This window comes from Neomonachus schauinslandi, chromosome 10 (genome assembly GCF_002201575.2).
Source record: "Neomonachus schauinslandi chromosome 10, ASM220157v2, whole genome shotgun sequence".
Taxonomy (NCBI): Eukaryota; Metazoa; Chordata; class Mammalia; order Carnivora; family Phocidae; genus Neomonachus; species Neomonachus schauinslandi.
Genome location: NC_058412.1, coordinates 44,572,019 through 44,594,258, shown reverse-complemented (window position 1 = coordinate 44,594,258; position 22,240 = coordinate 44,572,019).

Genomic DNA, 22,240 nt, shown 5'->3' with positions numbered 1-22,240 from the left:
TCCATCCATGTCATTGCAAATGGCAAGATTCCATTCTTTTTGATGGAATATTACTCAGTGTGTGAGTGTGTGTGTGTGTGTGTGTATACACCACTTCTTCTTTATTCATTCATCAGTCGATGGACATTTAGGCTCTCTTCATAGTTTGGCTTTTGTTGATAATGTTGCTATAAAGATCGGGTGCATGTGCCTCTTCAAATTACTATATTTGTATCCTTTAGATAAATACCTAGTAGTGCAATTGCTGGGTCATAGGGTAGTTCTATTTTTAACTTTTTGAGAAACCTCCATACTGTTTTCCAGAGTGGCTGCACCAGTTTGCATTCTCACCAACAGTGTAAGAGGCTACCCCTTTCTCTGCATCCTCTCGAACACCTGTTGTTTCTTGTGTTGTTAATTTTAGCCATTCTCACAGGTCTGAGGTGGTATCTCATCATAGTTTTGATTTGTATTTCCCTGATAATGAGTAATGTTGAGCATTTTTTCATGTTTCTGTTAGCCATCTGGATGTCTTCTTTGGAAAATTGTCTATTCATGTCTTCTGCCCATTTCTTAACTGGGATTATTTGTTTTTTGGGTGTTGAGTTTGATAAGTTGTTTATAAATTTTGGATCCTAACTCTTTATCAGATATGTCATTTGCAAATATCTTCTCCCACTCTGTAGGCTGCCTTTTAGTTTCATTGATTGTTTCCTTCGCTGTGCAGAAACTTTTTATCTTAATGAAGGTCCAGTAATTTTTGCTTTTGTTTCGCTTGCCTCCACAGATGTGTCTAGTAAGAAGTTGCTATGGCTGAGGTCAAAAAGGTTGCTGCCTGTGTTTTCCTCTAGGATTTTGATGGTTTATTATCTCACATTGGGTCTTTCATCCATTTTTAATTTATTTTTGTATATGCTGTAAGAAAGTGGTTCAGATTCATTCTTCTGTAGGTTGCTGTCCAGTTTTCCAAATACCATTTGTTGTAGAGACTTTTTTCCGTTGGATATTCTTTCCTGCTTTGTCAAAGATTAGTTGACCATAGAGTTGAGGATTCATTTCTGGGTTTTCTGTTCCGTTCCATTGATCTATGTGTCTCTTTTTGTACATGTACCATACTGTCTTGATGACTACAGCTTTGTAATATAACTTGAAATCCGTAACTGTGATGCCTCCAGTTTTGTTTTTCTTTTTCATGATTGCTTTGGCTATTTAGGGTCTTTGGTGGTTCCATAAAAATTTTAGGATTGTTTATTCCAGCTCTGGTGGTATTTTGATAGGGATTGCATTAAATGTATAGATTGCTTTGGGTAGTATAGACATTTTAACAATGTTTGTTCTTTCAATCCATGAGTATGGAATGTTTTTTCCATTTCTTTGTGTCTTGTTCAACTTCTTTCATAAGTGTTCTATAGTTTTCAGAGTATAGATTTTTACCTCTTTGGTTAGGTTTATTCCTAGGTATGTTATAGTTTTTAGTGCAATTGCAAATGGGAATGATTCCTTGATTTCTTTTTCTGTTGCTTCATTATTGGTATATAGAAATGCAACAGATTTCTGTACATTGATTTTATATCCTGCCACTTTGCTGAATTCATGTATTAGATCTAGCAATTTTTTGGTAGAATATTTCAAGTTTTTTATATAGAGTATCATGTCATGGGCAAATGGTAAAATTTGATTCTTCCTTGCCAATTTGAATGCTTTTTACTTCTTTTTGTTGTCTGATTGCTGAGGCTAAGATTTCCAGTACTATGTTAAATAGTAATGGTGAAAGTAGACATCCTGGTCTTGTTCCTGACAGTAGAGGAAAGGCTCTCAGTTTTTCCCCATTGAGGGTAATATTAGCTGTGCGTCTTTTGTATATGGCCTTTATGATGTTGAGGTATTTTCCATCTATCCCTACTTTGTTGAGGGTTTTTATCAAGAATGGATGCTGTATTTTGTCGTATGATTTTTATGTATCTATTAAGAAAATCATATGCTTTTATCCTTTCTTTTAGTAATGTGGTGTATCACACTGATTGATTTGTGAATGTTGAACCAGCCATGCAGCCCAGGAATAAATCCCATGTGATCATGGTGAGTAATTCTTTTAATTCACTGTTAAATTTGATTTGCTAGTATCTGGTTGAGAAATTTTGCTTCCATGTTCATTAGGGATATTGGCATGTAATTCTCCTTTTTCATGGGATCTTTTCTGGTTTTGGAATCAAGGTAATGCTGGTTTTGTCAAATGAGTTTGGAAGTTTTCCTTTCATTTCTATTTTTTGGAACAGTTTGAGAAGAATAGATATTAAGTCTTCTTTAAATGTCTGGTAGAATTCTGCTGGGAGGCCATCTGACCCTGGACTTTTGTTTTGTTGGGAGATTTTTGATTACTGATTCAATTTTTTTGCTGGTTATGGGTCTGTTCAAATTTTCTATTTCTTCCTGTTTTACGTTTGGTAGTTTGTATGTTTCTAGGAATTTATGCATTTCTTCCAGATTGCCCAATTTGTTGGCGTATAACTTTTCATAATATTCTCTTATAATTGTTTCTATTTCTGTGGTGTTGGTTGTGATCTCTCCTCTTTCATCCATGATTTTATTTATTGGGTTCTTTCTCTTTTCTTTTAGATAAATCTGGCTAGGAGTTTATCAATTTTATTAATTCTTTCAAAGAATCAGCTCTTAGTTTTGTTGATCTGTTCTACTGTTTTGTTTGTTTTTATGTTATTTATTTCTGCTCTAATCTTTATTATTTCCCTTCTTCTGCTGGCTTTAAGCTTCATTTGCTGTTCCTTTTCTAGGTCCTTTAAGTGTAAGGTTAGATTGTGTATTTGAGACTTCTTTTGCTTCTTGAGGTAGGTCTGTATTGCAATATACCTCACTCTTAGGACTGTCTTTGCTGAATCCCAAATGTTTTGGACTGATGTGTTTTCAATTTCATTTGCTTCCATGTAATTTTTAATTTTTTCTTTAATTTCCTGGTTAACCCATTCATTCTTTAGTAGGATGTTCTTTTTTAAAAATTTGAGAGAGAGAGAGAGCATGAGAGAGATCGATCATGAGCATGGGGGAGAGGTAGAGGGAGAAGCAGGTTCCTTGCTGAGTAGGGAGCCCAACTCGGGACTCAATCCCAGGTCCCTGAGATTATGACCTAAGCCAAAGGCAGATGTTTAACCAACTGAGCCACCCAGGCACCCTAGTAGGATATTCTTTAACCTCCATATATTTATGATCTTTCCAGATTTTTTCTTGTGGTTGACTTCAAGTTTCATAGCATTGTGGTCTAAAAATATACATGGTATGATCTCAGTCTTTTTGTACTTGTTGAGGGCTGGTTTGTGACCCAATATGTGATCTGTTCTAGAGAATATTCTGTGTGCACTCAAAAAGAATGTGTATTCTGCTGCCTTAGGATGAAATGATCTGAATATATTTGTTAAGTCCATCTGGTCCAGTGTGTCATTCAAAGCCATTGTTTCCTTGTTGATCTTTTGTTTAGGTGATCTGTCCATTGCTGGAAGTAGGGTGTTAAAGTCCCCTACTATTATTATATTATCATCATTGAGTTCCTTTATGTTTGTTATTAATTGTTTTATATATTTATATAATTGATTTGTATATATTAATTGACATATATTTGAATTGTTATGTATTTGGGATTTATATATTTATGCTTCCCAAGTTGAAGTCATAAATATTTACAGTTGTTAGATCTTCTTGTTGGATAGACACCTTTATTATGATATAGTACCCATCTTCATCTCTTGTTACAGACTTTGTTTTAAAATCTAGTTTGATAGAAAAAAATAAAAATAAAAATAAAAAAAGAAATTAAAAAAAAAGAAATATGGCTACTCTGGATTTCTTTTGCTGTCCATTAGCATAATAGATGGTTCTCCATCCCCTCACTTTCCATCTGCAGATGTCTTTAGGTCTAAAATGAGTCTCTTGTAGGCAGCATATAGATGGATCTTGTTTTTTTATCCATTCTGATACCCTTTGTCTTTTGATTGGAGCATTTAGTCCATTTACATTCAGAGTGATTATTGATAGATGTGAATTTAGTGCCATTGTGTTACCTATAAAGTTGGTGTGTCTGGTGATGTTCTCTGTTTCTTTCTAGTGTTTGTTGCTTTGGGTCTTTTTTCCCCCCACTCAAAGAGTCCCCCTTAATTTTTCTTGGAAGGCTGGTTTAGTGGTCATGAACTCCTTTAGTTTTTGTGTGTCTGGGAAACTCTTTATCTCTCCTTCTATTCTAAATGGCAGCATTGCTGCATAACGTATTCTTGGCTGTGTATTTTTCCCACTCAGCATGTTGAATATATCCTACTACTCTCTTCTGGCCTGCCAAACTTCTGTGGACAGATCTGTTGTAAGCCTGATCTACCTTTCCTTATATGTTAAGGACTTTTTTTTCCCTTTGCCACTTTCAGGATTCTTTCCATTGTCTGTATAGTCAATTTGACTATAATATGCATTGGTGATGGCTGGTTTTTGTTGAATTTAATGGGAGTTCTCTGTGCTTCCTGGATTTTGGTGTCTGTGTCCTTTCCCGGATTAGGGGAGTTTTCAGCTATAATTTGCTCAAAAAAACCTTCTGCCCTTTTTTCTGTCTTTATCTTCTGGGACTCCTATGATATGAATGTTATTCCATTTTAATAAGCCGCTGAGTTCCCTAAGTCTACCTTCATGATCCAGTACCTTTGTTTCCCTCTTCTTTTCAGCTTCATTATTTTCCATAATTTTATCTTCTATATCACTGATTTGTTCTTCTGCTTCATCCATCCTCATTATCATGGCATCCATTCAGGATAGCACTTTTAATTTCAGCCTGACTAGTTTTTAGCTCTTTTATCTCTGCAGTAAGGGATTTATGTTTTTTTTTCCAACCCCAGTGAGTATCCTTATAATTTTTGCTTTAAGTTCTAGTTCAGATATCTTACTTATATCTGTATTGATTAAATTCCTGGACGTCATGTCTTCCTGTTCTTTCTTTTGGGGTGAATTCTCCCATCTTGTCATTTTGGAGGAAAAAAGAAAAAAGGAAAAAGAAAAAAAGGTAAAATAAAATAAAAATTTAAAAATAAATAAATAAAGGAAGCTACATCCTACATGTGTTTTCGTCTGCTTGTTACAAGAAGTTTAATAGAAAAAAAGATACAAAATTAAAAATTAAAAAAATACTAATAATAAATTTAAAAATAAAATTTAAAAAATTGCTCTTTCTGTATCCAAAAACATCCCCAAGAAACAAACAAACATATCCAAAGGAAGCTAGATCCCATTTCCCCTAGAGCTGAAGCTTTGCAGTACTCTATGATCAGTAGGCTTAGTGCATGGGAGGGGTTTATGCTGTCCTTCTTGGGGAGGGGCCCTCTCCTCTGATTCTCAGGTGGATTTGCCCTTGTGGATATGGGCCCACAGGGCTCAGGGGGGCAGGACTTGGTGTAGTGACTTTGTTCTCTGCTTGGTGGTGCTGTTTAGCTCACTGGGGTTGATCAATGCTGGTGGGCAAGGGGTAAAAATGGCTGCATCCCATACCTTTGTCTCCAGAGCTGGAAGTTTGCATCTGCCACTCTTCAAGATGCCCTCATGGACATGCAGATAATTACCTCTCATGTGTCCCCGGTTTCTGTCAGATCCCTGCCTTCACTCTGTATCCCAGTTGTCCACCTGCCAAATGGTGCAGCACTCCAGTGTTTTATCTCAGGCCTGGCTGTGTTTCAAAGCCCCACATTTCAGAGGACCCTGTGGCATGGACCTACGCTGATCTTCCAGTGGAGTGTCTTCTTGTGCTCTGCTATTGCCGGCTCGTCCCAGAAAACATTTGTGTGACCATGCAGCAGTTTGGAGTATATGGTAAATTGCAGCACATAGCCAGCCCCAGGGTTTGCCGTCCTCAGCCGATGTCTTTGTTCCTATGCTGGTGAATGGGGCAGTTCAATGGCACTCGCAGGGTCTTTTGCCCATGGGATGGCTGTATCCCCTCTACCCAACACCCTCTATGCAGGGAACCACTTCTCCCCCAGTGATCCAGGGTATCCTCAGACCCTGCTACATCCTCCTGGGACTCCACCTTGCTTCCCTACCTGAGAACCGCTCAACTTGCCAGGCTTGACTCTGGCGATGTCGTAGGCCTCCAAAACTTCAAACTCTGCACTCTGCTGTTTATAAAAACCCGGCAGTATTGAAACCCTCTCCTTGTTTCCAATCAATGGGTGTGGGGAACAATTTTCTTGTGCAGTCCCCTGTGCATGTTTTCATTTTTTTTTTCACTTTCTCTCTTTCATTCTCTGTTGCTACTCCCTCCCCCATCAGTGCTCCTCCCTCCTCTACTGTGCGCCTGGCTCTTTTCTCCCACAAATCAACTCTCCACAGTTCCTACCTACCATGGGTCATTTTTTCCTATTTGTAAATAGGCAGCTTTGTTCTCTAAGACTTCCAGTCAATTTCTTGGGTGTTCAGAATGACTTGATATTTATCTAGCTGTGTTCGAGGGAGGAGACAAGCTTAGGGTTGCCCTACTCCTCTGTCACCTTAACCCCCTCTCTTCTAGAAGTCACTTTCTATCCTTTTTCTCATGATACTCTCTAGGTGTAGGCAAAGATTAAGCAGCTCCATGGCTGTAGAGGGAGGGCTGCTTGTCCACATACTGCCTTTGTATCTGCCCTGCCCACCTTGTCTGGACATTGAGTGTCCTCTCCCAGTGGCTAAAGAGGTGTGGCTGCCTTGCTTGCTTTCCCTAAAGTTAAACTAGTTCCTGCTGATGGCAGTTGTGTTTTGGATTTGCTATTTGCCTTCACTGGTCAGGTTGCCACACACTGGAATATCCTCCTCTCAATCCCAAGCTTCTTTTAGTCCATTCGGTCCTCTTGCACATCCTGTTCCTTCCCTTTCACAAGCACACAGAGGAGCACACAGTGGGATCCTTGTCTGCCAACACAGGCTGAGGGTATCAGGAGAACCATGTGAGGACCTCTTAGCAGGCATGTGGGACTGTTCTTGTACCATACAGAGGATGGCAGGAGAGAACACCACTTGAGTAATTTCATATAACTTTCCATCTTCCTGGGTTTTCCATCTGAGATTTTTATCATCTCTAAAAATAGCCCATAGAAAGGCCTAGGGGGATGGGGTGCTGCATTCCCTCTCAGGGCTCAGACATTATAGTAACTTAGTCTCTGCTTAAAGATTTAGTCTCCTTTTCAATTTTGGAGAATCTACTCTGATATTATATTCTGTATCTCCCTATGCTATTTCTTAAAGTAAAATTCATCTTTAGACCTTCAAGCTTTGCTCTTAAAATTTTGAATTTAGAAATTCCTTTTCAATTGATCTTGGACCAGACTGCAAGACTATTGAATTGCCATAGATCTTGAGCTTCAGAATGGGAGAGTCATTTCCCTAATTTTGGGCTGGCTCTGTCTGCCCCAATGGCCAGGGGATGCTAAATCACCTGATTAGATACCTACACAGAACTAAGGATGATCAGGAATGCAAATACATTATTTTAAAATTCCACTAATATTACCCTATTTCAAAAGGGTATGCCTTGTGTTGGTATAGACACAATACAATTTAGTTCAATTCATTTAACAAATATTTCTTGCAAGACTATTATGTTCCAGGAAATGGGCCAAATATACAATGGCAAATGGTCAGGGTCCCTATCCTAATGGAGCTTACATTCTAGTGGGAGATACTGACCACAGCTAAGTAAACATATAAATAAATAATTAAATATTGGGAGAGATAAGCAGAATTGTTCAACAAGTAACCCCAGCAGTTCATTCCTGATAACCTGGCAAGGAATTAACTGAGGAAAGTGTCCCCCTGGCAATGGGAGGGACAACTCCCAATCTCCTCTGATAATCCCCATTGGGGCAGGGCTCCTCAGACAGCTGGAGTTTTCCAGCATCTACCTAAAGAACTCACACCTCAGTTCAGACTGCCTGGTACCCAAGTCAAAGGCTTTACCCCACACTGCTGTCTAGCCAGTAAAAGGGAAGATAGAGGAATGGGGCTTCCACAGGGGCTGAAACAACAAAGGATTCATGAATCTAATGACTTCCCTACCTTTGAATGCCAGCTGGCATCAAGTGATGTCTCCTATACCACATGAGCCTTTTTACATAATAGCTTTGAAATAAAGAAATAGGGTAATGTGATAGAAAATAACTGAAGGCGGAGACTATAGCCAAGAGAAGAAAAGTCCATGGGGGTTTGCTGATAAGCCACATTTAAATGCAGAACTAAAAGATTAGAAGGAGCAAGTCATGCAAACAGTAAAAAGAAAGTATGCCAGCCCAAAGGAATAGGTAGTGGCAAAGCCAGAGATGGGAACAAACTTGTCTTCTTGGAACCCAGAGTTGACATATGGTTAGGAGCAAAGTGATAAGAGGTGAAGTTGGGGCCTCAGATTAGGAACAGACAAAATCAGGCAGGTTGTTTTTGTTTGTTTGTCCCCTCCACCCCCCAAGTGCAACCAGAAGCCATAGAAATGAGGTAGACAGATGGGCTAATCTGATAAAATTCTTTTAGAAACCCCCTCAGCGTCTGTATAAGGAAGAGTGGAATTATGAATAGAAGGTGGAAGACCTGATTGGCATTTTCAGTGCAGGTTTGAGGTAATGTTGGTCAGGACCAGGTTGGAGAATGATAGGCTGATTCTAGATCCATCTGGGAGCTGATAGAGGTGGAAATAAGGGGCATCAAGGAGCCCTCTCAGGTTTTGGCTTGGACAACTAGGTGGATGATGCTGTTGGTTAGGGAGATGAGAAATACTGGAGGAGAGAGAAGTTTAAAAGCACGGGGGTGGTGTGGGATCAGGATGTTTTGGAATGCCATCATTGAGATGACCCTTGTACATCTGTGTGCTGGGGAGACCTTGTATGAGGGAGCTCTTCTCAACTACGATTTCTATAGGCCCCTGCACATAAGCAGTAGCCCACCCTACTTGGGCATTGATGGTCCCTTTCTATCACACTGCTCTCTACTATTTGACAGCAAGTCAGTGGGCAGTTTGCACAGATGGCATCTCTTCCCATGACCTCTCCTGAGCTTGGCCACCACTTTCAGATTATCGCCAACATTTTTCCTTTGTCTGCCTAAGAGTGATCCATCATCTGGCTTCCAACCTGGCAGGCAGGAAGACCCTGTGACTTCAGGCCTTTACCCGAAAACAAAGGCAAATGGCAGAAATATAAATTGAAAGCCATTCTTCACCATCTGGAAGCTAGTTTCCTGCCATCCAGGAGGCAAAGGGCTAGGGGTTGGCTCACCAACTGCCCTGCATTGCCTGGATGAGCTGCCAGCAGAGGACTAATCTAGGGCTTTTCTCCTTGTCTCCTTCCAGGATCTGGGAGAGGGAGCAGTAATGTGATAGAGGTGATAAAGAAGAATTGCTACACACATTTTATTTATTAGTTTCCTCCTGCCAGGAATTCCATCAGAAGACTCTCCCCTCCCTTTATATGATCCCCTTTTACACTTATGATCACAGTGACCCAATGGGCCCATTCAGCTGTGTCGGGAAATGTGTTACTAATTACTCTTTGATTATTTCCTTGACGAATGCTTTCCTTTTTGAAAAATATATTTGCTGAGCGTCAGCAGGTTCAAGGAACAAAAGTCCATGTTAATGACATGGTACTACACCTGACAGGCCAGGCCCTGCTCTCTTGGAGTTCACACTCTAGTAGGAGTCAGGCAATAGAGAAATGAGTAAGCCAACAAGCTAATAAAGATAATCCCAGATACTGATGACTGTTATTAAGAAAATAAGGCCACAAAATGCAATGGAGATGTGTGTCAAATTATTTAGGGGAGATAGCAGAGAAGTTGCTGAGGAGGTGATAGTTTAATTGAGAAGGAATTAGTGAGCACAACTCTGGGTAAAAGTGTGTTCCAAGTCATGGATCAGCAAGGACAGAACTCTCCAGATGAAGTTAGATTGAGAACAATGAAGGCAGTGTGGCTGCAGCCTGCTGAATGGTAGAGATTGCAGTCTGAGGTCTGGTCAGAGCCCCAGGCAGGCATCACATCTTGACTCCCCAGATGTTCTCAGGGCACTCTAATTAACACAAGATTAGGCCAATAGAAAGCATAAAAGACTGGGGATGGAATTGAACCAGATTTAAATGAAATTTGGTGAGAACCCAGTTAGGTCCAAATAGCAAGTTATAAAGTCACTCCTCCTTGCTTCATGTTACACTTCAGCTTCACCAGTCAGCTTGCTGCCACCTGCACACACCTGCAGTGCTCTTAGTGCCCCTTGCTTGGGAAGTCTTCCTTCCCCACCTCTCTGGCTAGCTCCTCCTCACCCTTGAACACTTCTCTCAAGTCACCATCTCCAGAAGCACCTCTCCTTGAGTCATGACAACCAAAAATGTTTCCAGATATTACCAAAAGTTTTGGTGGGGGCATGAGGGGATCTCCCCAAGCTGAGAATCCTCCTACCCCCAATATACCTTTTTCTCTTATTAGGGAGAGAGGGAAGGCAAGAAGAAGCAAAATATTGGGAAATACAGCAGCCTACATCAAATTTTGTTAAATCCACCTTAAATTAGTGCATCCTGCAGTATTTCAAGGGCACAAAAGGCACAAGTAATGAAAAATCAGAGAAAGAGTGAGACCAGGAGACCCACTGAGGAATTAAGGCTCTATTTTTGTACCTATCACTCTAACAACACTGTTGAACTTCAGGTTGGTGAGGTCAGGGCTAAAAAATATTATTACTTTTTAATTACTATTTATTACTGTCTACTATTTTTTGCATACTGGTTGGTTCAGTGACCTCAAAAATAACTGGACTTTGCTGACTGGACTTAATAACATTTTTGTGTTTATAACTCTTGCCAATCCATATTCTGGGCAGATACTTTTCACCCCCACTCAGAGAAGTGGGACAATACCCCAGAAGCCGCTGTAAGTGTTATCTAGAGGACACAGAGACTGAGAGACTGTAATCAAAACACAAGTATGGATAAAAGTTCCAGGGTTCTGCCCGTGACGATTGAGTTGGATAAGGCAAGGCATTTAATTCAAGCCTGGCGTGTATTCCTAGGAATAGGACTGTGTATAGGCTAAGCTGTTCACTTCCTCCTTCAGATTCCCTGGAGAATACATTCTTGTTCAGACAAAGGTACCTGGGTCTTCTGGGAAGTGCCACCTTTGGGCCTCTGAACAAAATATGACAGGCTTGTTAACACTGGAATGTTGGCAGGTTTTTCTCTGGGTCTCCAGTCTGTCTTTTTTTGTGTTCATTCCATATCTAGGCTTTCCTCTTCTCCAAGATTTTAAGGTCATTTGCCTTTTCTCTCACCATTCTGGCCCTCAAAAACCAATTGCAAGAAGAGCTTCCAGATGCCCTTTCCACAAGGAATTAAGGGCTGCTAATGGCTAAATATATTGTCCCTTTCAAATGAACCTACAAATTATTCTCCCATACTAGAATTTATCAACTGGGGGAAGAGGACAAATTCCTTTCCTTTTCTTTTGTTTCTATTTTTTTTTTACATCTACATGATATCAGCAATGTTTCATCTCTCTGTAAGATCCTGCTATGTTACAAAATCATAATTAATAGTTATAGGCTGTTCCACACTGTAGCCACTAATCAATTGTGCCTATTCACTAAATGAAATGTGGCTAGTCTGAATCGAGGTGGTCTGTGAATACAAATAAAAATTGGGATTTGAAGAATTAGTGTGAGAAAATGCAAAGTAACTCATTAACAATTTTTATATCGATTACATATTAAAATAATATTTTCAATAATATATTAATATTAATCAATTATATAACATGTATTAGGTTATATTATATTACTATGCTACTAATACAGTAATATTAATTAATTATAATACATTAATATATTAATTAATTAATGATATAATAATATATTAGGTTAAATAAAATATATAATAAAATTAATTTTTCCCATTTGCTTTTACTTTTTATGTAGTTACTAGAAAATTTGAAGTTACATATATGGTTTGCATCTTATTTCTATCAGACAATGATGATATAGAGATTTGTACACCATAAAAGTACTTTTATAGTCATTTAATTTAATCCATTAGGGGATTGATCATTATTCCATTTTACAAAAAAAAAAAATGAAACTTAGGTTAGTCATTTATTCTTGATCACAGCTAGCAGTAAAAATAGATACTGAGTCAGCTAACTACAAAAACTACCTTCTGTGGTAAAATCCAAGGACAACATCATCTTTTTTTTTTTAAAGATTTTATTTATTTATTTGGCAGAGAGAGAGAGAGTGCACAAGCAAGAGGAGCAGGAGAGGGAGAAGCAGGCTCCCCAGTGAGCAGGGAGCCCGACTCAGGGCTTGATCCCAGAACTCTGACCTGAGCCGAAGACAGATGCTTAACCAACTGAGCCACCCCACATCATCTTTTTTGATAAAAGACTGGACTTGGGGTTCAGACAAACAAACTTCAACACAAAGCTCTCTTTTCTAAAACTTTATATTTCCCTTTAAGCAGTTTTTCATGTTTTAAGTTGGAAAAGCAAAGGCAGATAGAAGGGTCAGGAAATCTCATTGCTCTGGGGGTTCAGACTTCTTCATTCCTGGTAAATGATACTGTAGGACAATAAAAAATAGTATTGGTAAAGAAGACTCCATTGTAACACCCCCCCCAAAAAAAAAGAAAAAAAAATTAAGTCCCCTTTTCAGGGAAGAAAATTAACTGAGCTGATTACCTGGTTATTTTGCCTCAAACACTTCTTCCCAAGCTTTGCGTAGACATTAATTACTCACACCTTACATTCTGCTGTTACAGAATATGAGTGGAGACATACTCTGCTTTTCTTCCCCAGAACACCTATTACCTCCTCCCTACAACAGAGATGAAAATACGATTAGGTTATTGTCATCCCATCCCTAAAATTATTGGCATGCAGTCCTGCATTCTGGTCAGAACCTGTGATGCCTTGTCCCCTTGTAATGGGTGAGCCCAGAATGTGGGGCAGCAAAAAGGCTGGGCTTGGCTCAGTAGAGTAAATTCTCTGTTATGAGAGGTACTTAGACTTTAGATAGAATTGCTTTGGATCAAATTTTGTATATCTTCCAATCCCAAGAGCCAATAATTTTATGGCAAAGAAATTCTGCAGAGGAAAGAAACCCTTTAGAAACTCTTTCCAGTTAGTGGCCAAACCCATTCCCCATTCCCTCCACCTCTTGCCACTGCTGTTGACGTGACCATCTTCACTGCTGGTGAGGTGTCTCTTCCTGGTTCCATAATAATTGTGTCTCAAAGGCTGAAGACAAATGCAGCAACTCAGTCTGATAAATAAATAGTCCTGATAATGGAGCTCAGTGGAGATAGCTGTGCTGGGAAATATTTAGCTGTTGAATGTAATTTCAAAGGTCACTAAATATGCCAAGTGAATGTAGTCTGAAGCTGAACACACACTGAGAGCAAAGTGAGGGACTAGATTGTTTTCCCACCTCCCTTGCTAAAAGAGTTTAACAGTCTACCTCCAAGTTAACATTTTATTTCTATATTTTTTGCTGTAGGCTAGCACCCTTTTCCCCCTGTTTCTTTCTTTTTTTAATAATTGAATATTTTTGTTGCAGCATGGCAGGAACAATAATCACACAGCCTTTATTTACATTATTTTATTTGTCATAGACGTTTGGGTCTGGAAAATTTCCAGGGACCAAGGAGTTAGCTGGGTGTCTGTTTTCCTCTTAATTTGAAGTCCTCTGTACCCAGCCCCACACTAGGTTCTGTGGCATGTTAACAAGACAGAGACACCATCTGCCTTGAAGAGTCTTGGTGTAGTTGGGGAGAAATGAACAGGGGAATTTATGAACAGCACAGCATAAATGTGGGGAAAGAGGGGCATATGCAATGCTTTACCTCTACTACAGTCTTCTACATTGATTCTCAGGTTCTGGCATTTCACTGCTCCCATTTAATTCTCTCCTTAGGCACCCACACCAAGGGATTCAAGGGTCATCTCAAATAAATGACTCTACTGTGGAACTCTAAACCTGAACTTGTTTTTAATCCTCAGGCTCACATTTCCTCTTGAAATTCCTACCAAAACCTTAAAACTAACATATCCAAAAATCGAAATTATCTCCACTTCCCATAATCAAAACTATAATCCAGGTACATATATTACTGTTACACAGACTCTGCCTGGGTTTATACCTCGCTAGATATGTGCACTTGGACAGGCGATGTATCTATCCTCCCTGAAGCTTAGTTTCGTCATATGTAAATTTGATTACTAACATCTGTCAGACTTGTCTCTCCTTTGATCCTTATACTAAGAAACCAATGGAAAAATAATAAAAATGGTTAAATCAGGGGAAAATATCAAGAATCACTAATACTATTGTGAGAATAGTTTGGGTACACATTCTCTTTTGTTCATATAGCATTTGCACCCCCCAACTGGTCTCCCCATTTCGATCAGCTCTATCACATTTCAACTCCTATTTATACCATTCCTATGCTGAGGTAAGCACATAAAATTCATCCTGAATTCTTAGTTTCAGCTTTACATCCAAGTATCAGACTGAGCCTAACGTGTGCCAGATTTTGGGTTCAGATATGTTTCAGCATATATCTGAAAATGCTCCAGCCAATCATAATCTTATTTATTTGTAGGAAGCTGAGGAGTATTTTGGGAGAGAATTTACCAAGAAGAGAGGATTGGGCAGACAAGTCTGACTGTCACAAAGCCTGAGTTATGAGAGAAGAGGAGGTATTCTGAACACAGTATCATGATCATCACACAAAACCTGCCCCAGCCACATTGCTCAGATCTATGTCTGCTCTTCAGTAGAGAGAGAGATAGCTGTCTAGCCAGAGACAGAAACAGCTGGGTCAGTAAGCATCGCTGGAACAGTGGGACTCAGGCACAAGGAATCCCAAAGTAGTAAGGACATTGGCATTCCGTTGGAAATCCTCCCACAGTATATACCATGAAGTGGGGAGGTCCATCTTTCCCTTCCTCCACCTCACACACACTTTTTCATAGTCCATGGGTGGATATTATAGGGCTCTCATGTGAGCGTTGGTGAGATCACCCATTTGAAAACTACACATCAGTGGTAGTGCCTGGTGGGATACCTCATTGGAGACCCTACTGGAAATTGGAGTCACAGTATCAGAAAACCTTCCCATAAGCGCTTATGAGGTTACCCCATAAACCTGCAGAAACTCTTGAGGTGACACTGCAGCAGCAAGAGTTGACCATAAAAGTCAGTGAAATTCAAGTTTTTATTCCTAAAGGGGCTCCAAAATTAGAGAAGTTTGAATCCACAATTAGAGAAATTTGGGTTATTTTTATGTGTCCCTCAAAATGCCCAGAAATTCCCACATACAAATAAATTTAGTTTGAATATGATGACCTCCCCATACATTAGCCAAATAAATGTTGAAAGAGCTCCAAATCTCTGGTGTCACATCAACATTTCATGTGGCCCATTTTGAAGTTGCATGGAAAACTGTTCCCTTCATAAATACCTAAATAACTAAACACACACACACACACACAATACATACATATACACACAAAGGAAAAAGAAAATTTTCCCAGGTAGCTTGCCATGGTATATAAAATAAGCACACTTGGGACTGCTCTTGTCTAAAGAATATGTTCATAAAGATCTTTTTATTTACTAGTCTTACAACATTTCATTAAGCAGTTAATTTGAAAGATTACTTAATTTTTATCTCAGAAAAACAAAGAAGGGGTCTATAATTCTGGTCTTGGAGACAGATTTCAGCTGGAGAAGATTGGACTAGGTCCCATTAGAAGGTAGAAAGTAACAAATGGCAATGGGCCTCAATGAGGCAGCATAAGCACCTTACACTTATGGGCAAAAGGGGTGTAGGAAGGAAGAGTGGACATAGAAAGTGGTCATGATTTAGAAGCTACTAGGTAGTAGCAAATATTTGCTCATCCTAAAAAGAAGCCTGGGTGTTAGATCTTATCATCACCACTTTATGGAGGAAACAAATTTTAAAACTAAGGCTGAGATGAGATGAGCAGCATTCAGACACTTAGTCAGTAGGAGAATAAAGTAGAATGTGAACTTTGAGATGATTGGATCCAAAGGCTGTGCCAGCCTCATCACCCTTGTGCCATGCCAGGAATGTCAATGTTTCCCTTTGATCCTCAGAAGAATCTGAGATATTGTCTCTATTCACTGATAAAAAAGATGCAGATAATTTAAGTTACTTAACTTACTTCATATTGCCAGAAACTGTCAAAGCTTATATTGATATCGTTTCCGACCTAAAAATCTCAGTTCTTTCTCTTCTTCAAAACTTGGCTATAGATAGAACCTGGTGGGGATCATCAGGCTGTTCCCTCAGAAAACAGCACCACATCCACGGCAGTCATTGCTACTGGGAAAAATTCAGTGAATATTCTGTTAAATAAGAGCTCCATGGCTGCTTTGCTTGCTGCATTCTGATTTTATGAGGTGAAAGAACGAAGCTTAACATTTTATCTAAGGAATATATTATATAACCAGAGGGACAAAACTACTTAGTTTGCCACCAACCATTCCCCTGTGAGAGGGTTAAAATCCATTTTAGGGTACCTTGAGACATTGCTTATGGTGGGGAGAGGGGTGATTAATGGCTATAATCACTGGTTCAAAGATCTCTGCTTTTGTCTTGAGCTTAAGCCAAGAACACCAAGGTAAGCATGTTCTGCTAAATAATTCAAACACTTGGAGCTTTTCCTGCTGCCTTCTCCATTTGAAAGCAATGTCCCTGACCACCCTTTAGTCCCCATTAGTGGTGCTGAACTGTGAGTCATATCCTCGGCAGAGGAAAAAGTTTTATTGAGTCATGCGCACCTGCTGCAAGTTGAGTGCTTGCATTTATGAACAGCTGGTGGGCTACAAAGTCAAATTCTTGACTTTCCTCAAATCAGATATACTAAGCTCTAGGAGGCTAAAGAATAAACATCTAAAGATTTGAGTTCCTACTGGTCTTTCCTCTTAATAAAATAGAACAAATAGAGCTCTCCACCTCTTAATAAAAAAATATAAATGTTCACCACAATGAGCACCACTAAAATTTTATATAGGAAAAATTGTTTTGAGGGTATTAGAAGCCAATTTCAGTTATGCTGCTGACTTTGAGTGAGTCATGAGTTGTTGGACATCAGTGTGGGATTTCAGTCCAACCGACCTCAAGAATCCAAGTTGAAACTAGTGATGTAAAGCACTTTGAAAAGAATAATATTAACACATCTGTCTATCCATGGTTACATCATAGTTTTATCAAAGCTTTTTTGCATCATTGGTCTCACTAGATTATCATATCATATCTCTGGATAGAAAGGGTCATATGAGCACTGTTTCTCATGGACAAGAATGGACAACTTACACCAGAGAGGTTAAGTCTAGATTCACTGATTGTCCAAACAAGCCAAATAGTATACTGGATTTATAACAACAGTCTTGGATTGCAGAATAAACACTAATGGATTATAAGTCAGAAAACCTGGATTCCAGCCTCATTTCCAACAATTATAGTCATATGATCTTGGGAAAAAGCCCTTAACATATGAATCTCAGTTGGCTCAGATTCAGGCCAGAAATAGTGCTAAGGACTGGGGTAGAACAGTAAACAAGAAGTTGTAGTCTTTTCCTTTACCGAGCTCATAGCCCAGAGGGGAAAATAGGTAAATAATTACAGTAAAGTACAGATAGTCAATATGTTATGGGAACATATAGCAGAAGAACCTCATCTAGACAGGACTTCAGGAAAGATCTTCCTGAAGAAATGTGATGTTTAAGCTGGACCTAAATGTTAACTAGGAATTAGCTGGGCAAAGTATGAAGGAAGGAGCAAATGAGTGTTTGATAAGGAAAGAACTTGTGTCAAGTGTCTGAAGCCAGAGAAGACATGGCTGTTCAAAGTATCATTTTCTCCACACTGGTTTCATCCATTTCAGACACAGAGCCAGTCCTAACAAAGGTAGCCAGGGTTTTCATAGATCTTCCCACTATCTTATGGAATTTGAATTTACTCTTCCAGCTTCCAGCCTAGAAGCTGCTGAACTTGGAGTAAATCCTCAGGTTGCCCTTGAGACAAATTACTGTCACTCAGACCTTTAACCTATTCAGTTTGCCTGGGTTTCAACCTTCATTTCATGATTTGCACCTGAATTCAGCAGGAGCACATAATTCAGTTTTGAAAAATCTATTGTTTATGACTGACAACACCTTTCCCTAAGACTCCTAATATTTCCTTATATTGCCTCAAATCTTCCAAATTCAATACAAATTCCTAAGGCCTAAAACCACTTCAGCTCTCAATGCTTGACATTTATCCTCAATCCATCCCCTCAGATGAAGAAAGCTATATCTAATGGACTTGTTTGTACCCATCCCTAGCATTTACTGTCCTGGATTTGGAAGGCTGTCCTCTTAAGGAGTTTTCTCTGTGCTCTTTAGGCATGTTGATTATCAGACCTTCCCAGTCCAGAAGGATTTCCCAGAATATACTGCAGTCAAGCTCTTGTATTACCTAAAGCTGGAACATGGTGGGAAAAAGTACCACCTGAAAAAACCTTGAAACACATGTCTTAATTTTCACAAAGTTAAACAACCATTATCAACCTATGTTTGCACATATGTGTACCTAAATTCACACATGTGAACACCTCTACTTAATAAATCCCAGTGATATCAGTAAGGCTCACAATGCAACTACAGACAAGAATGACTTAGAGCAATTCCTAGTTGCAATCAAAAATTAATTAGACTAGTATTCCATGCAGTAAATATCTTTGTATAGAATGACATTTAAACTCTCCATGAGGCTTAGAAAAGGTAACTATAACCAATCACCTTCTGAAAATTCTATTAGCAGAAAGCAAATAAGATGTTCTAAAATTAATAAATCCATCAACTGAGGTGAAACTTTTCAAAAACCTATCATGTCAGAGAGCAATTAATTGGATCTTTTTCAGAGCTTTAACTCATTGCCGATGAATGCCTGAAGAATTTTAATTAAAATAAAGTAGTGTAGTGTCTAGTGTCAAGAAGAGTGAACTCAGGAGCAGAATTTGTTCTCATTCTGATTTGGTCACTAATGTGCTGTGTGACATAGATTGTCAGGATCCCTCTCTGTTCCTGAATTTCTTCATTGTAAAGTGGAGTTAATTAACACCTGCCCTGCCTAACATACAGGGTAGTTTTGAGAATAAAAATAAATAATGGATGATGTTGGCAATTTAGACAATTGTCTACATAAAGGGAAGTTGGAGTTCTCGGCATTTGGATGATTTACAGGGTGAGCAGGAACAATATCAGTCCTTTTCTAGAAATAAGGATTGATGGTTTTGTGTTTTGAGTAAGTAAAGACAGTCTTGATAACTCCACTGAACACATTCTTTTTCTTAGTGTCCATTAGGTTAATGTAGCTTAGCAAGTAATCACACATGGCTGTTGGTCACAGAATTTCCCTGGTGTATTCAATCTCTTGCATGTCTGATTTTCTAGTCTTCTAAATGTCAGGTCCATCCCAATGGTAAATTGAACATCTTAGAAAAAAAAATATTTCTTGTCTCATGGTACAGAAGTTAATAGCCTTGCAGCAAAGGCCAATGCTCTATTTCTTTTTTATAGAAAAACAACAGCTTTTCCCTCTGAAAGAAGTGGGTAACAGTGATTAAAACACAGCTTTGGTGTTTGAGTTTTAATCCTTATTCTGTTACTTTTGTGAAACCATAACCAAATTATTCAGCTTCTCCAAAGTTTTGTTTTCTTTTGTAAAAAATGAGGGAAAGCATAGCTGTCTCACAATCATGATCTGAATATTATATATGATAATTTATGTAGAGATCTTAGCCCCATGCCAGGCACAAAATTAATGCTGAATAAATGGTAGTTATAAATACATGAGTTCCTACACAAATTAGTCTGGCAGTTCTCTGATAACACTGAATGTATGAGTAAAGTGCTTTCCTAAATTAGTACATCTGAATTCTTTTTAAAAATAAATATTGTTTCATTGCATTTAAGGATATATAGAGAATGCAGAAGTCTGGGCAAGCATTGCTTACTTGATGTCCTCAAGGGAACATTGTTAAAGGTTAAAGAATAGGTCAAAATGTTTGCAACTAATAGATAAGCTTTGGAAATGATTCCAAGAGGAGTCACTTCTCTGAAACCTCCATCTATAGACCATAGTTATATGTTTATGCCATTCCACTGAAAATTATTGAGCATCTATTATGGCACTACCAGACACTGAAGATAATATTGTTAGCTGCCATTGATTATGTGATTATATGTGCTAGGCATCATGCTTAAGGCTATCCATGCTTTATTTTAATTCCCACCAAAGCCCCCATGAGATGTGTCTGTCTTATCTGGGAGTCCAAACCCTTAATCACTATGCCTCCCCTGATTTTCCCTTCTACTAGCCCACTATCTGGTCTGGGAGTGTACATGGGAATCAATATTGGAGGCCCAGAGAAATATCATGAGTAAGAAAGAGAGTACCACAACCTTAAAGCATCCATACTCTCTCAGATAATTTCCACCCGCCTGTGGGAATCCCACTGGGAGTCCCAACCTCATGCTTTCCCCTACTCCACACACCCAGCTTCCCTACCCCAGTTCAGTCACCTAATTCCAAGTACTGCCTGAGGGCTGGGACTGGCACTTCTCACCATATCCTGAGAGCATTACCCACCTGAATTTGATTTAGGAGTGTTTCTTTTGGACATTCCCAGTTGTCTTAAATCAATCCCAGCTTTGAGACATGCCATTCCTTTTCTGCCTACAACTTAGTTTGGGGTGTCTGGTTATTTTACCTTCCTTACCTAGAACTCCATCTCTATCTAATCCTCCAGTTGGTGTCTCCGTACTGCTTCTGCCCTAACTCTTGGTCCTCCCTTTGATTACAGTGGAATCTTACTCATGTTTTTATTCTCCTCTAAGCAACTAAGATTGATGTATGAAACATAAAAAGGAGGGAGGAAGTGTGAAAAAAAGAAAGCCTTGGATGTCATGCACTGTGCTTTGAGTAGTATTTTCTATGAAATTCCTTTCTTCCTTATTGTTCTCACTTCAGACCCTGAAACATGAGGCACAAGGAACAAAAGTTTTCTTTACTCCAAGTTCTTAACTCTAGCTAATCCATAAGATCAGATATGTTGAGGGATTTCAGATTATCTGTCTGTTTTCCTTCTAATTTTGATCTTTTTTTTCTTTTCTTTTAGTAAACTCATCTCAAAAACATACCTTCAGAACACTTTCCTCCATCGAACGTATTTCTTCATTGGTCTGTGGTTCCTATTCTGCTCTTTGTTGTAGCCCAAATCCCAGTGTCTTAATGTATAGAATTGTTCTCCTTACTGGACTCAAATTACCCCTAGAACAAGGAGGAATTAGAAACAGACAACAACATCAAGTGTTACTAATTTTGAAAGATTTTATGAAAGAATGTGTCCTTCTAGTGATCAGATTCTCCCCTGATAATTTTTCACATATATGTCAGTAGCAGCGTTAAGTACTTTAAGCAAAGTGTTCTTCCTTCTTCATAGATTCTGAGCTCATAGAACTTAACAAATTATTACAATTTGAATAAAATTATTTAATTTAAAATACTATGTGATAATTCTTTAAATATATTCTATTAATGCAAATATGTACGCATAGTTCAGTGGGCATATGTTTTCATTTTGGAAATAAGTTGTTTCTAAGAGCCAATATGAAACAATAGAATGAAAATTCTCTGTGATGGCTCCATTTCCAGACTGTTTTCGTGCTAGTGTATTTCTCACAAAGCTTGCTCAAAAATCATCCCTCTGATAGAATAAGAGATGAAGATGGCCTTCCCAAGGATTATCTGAGATTTTAATATGGGAACAATAACTTTATTTTCCAGAGTATCTCTTGACTCACACTCTTGATATTCCAGCCAACAATAGGAGAATTGTAGAATGTCCTCAGAGACCTCTTTGTCCAACATCCTCATTGGAAAATTGAGAAACAGATCCAAGGAGGGGAAGTTAAAGACATTTACTCAAAATAACATGTTAATGGAAGAAATAAAGTCTTCTAAACCTGTGAAGCATTATGAAATTAAATGCAGTTGCTCTAATTATCAAAATCATTATGAATTAATATATTGACTCATTCATTAAACATTACTGAATGTTTGATGTTCTAGGTGCTGGGGAATACAAATTCATGCTTGACCAATAGAGTATGAAAGAAATGGCATAACGCCATTGCTCAACCTAGTCTAAGAGG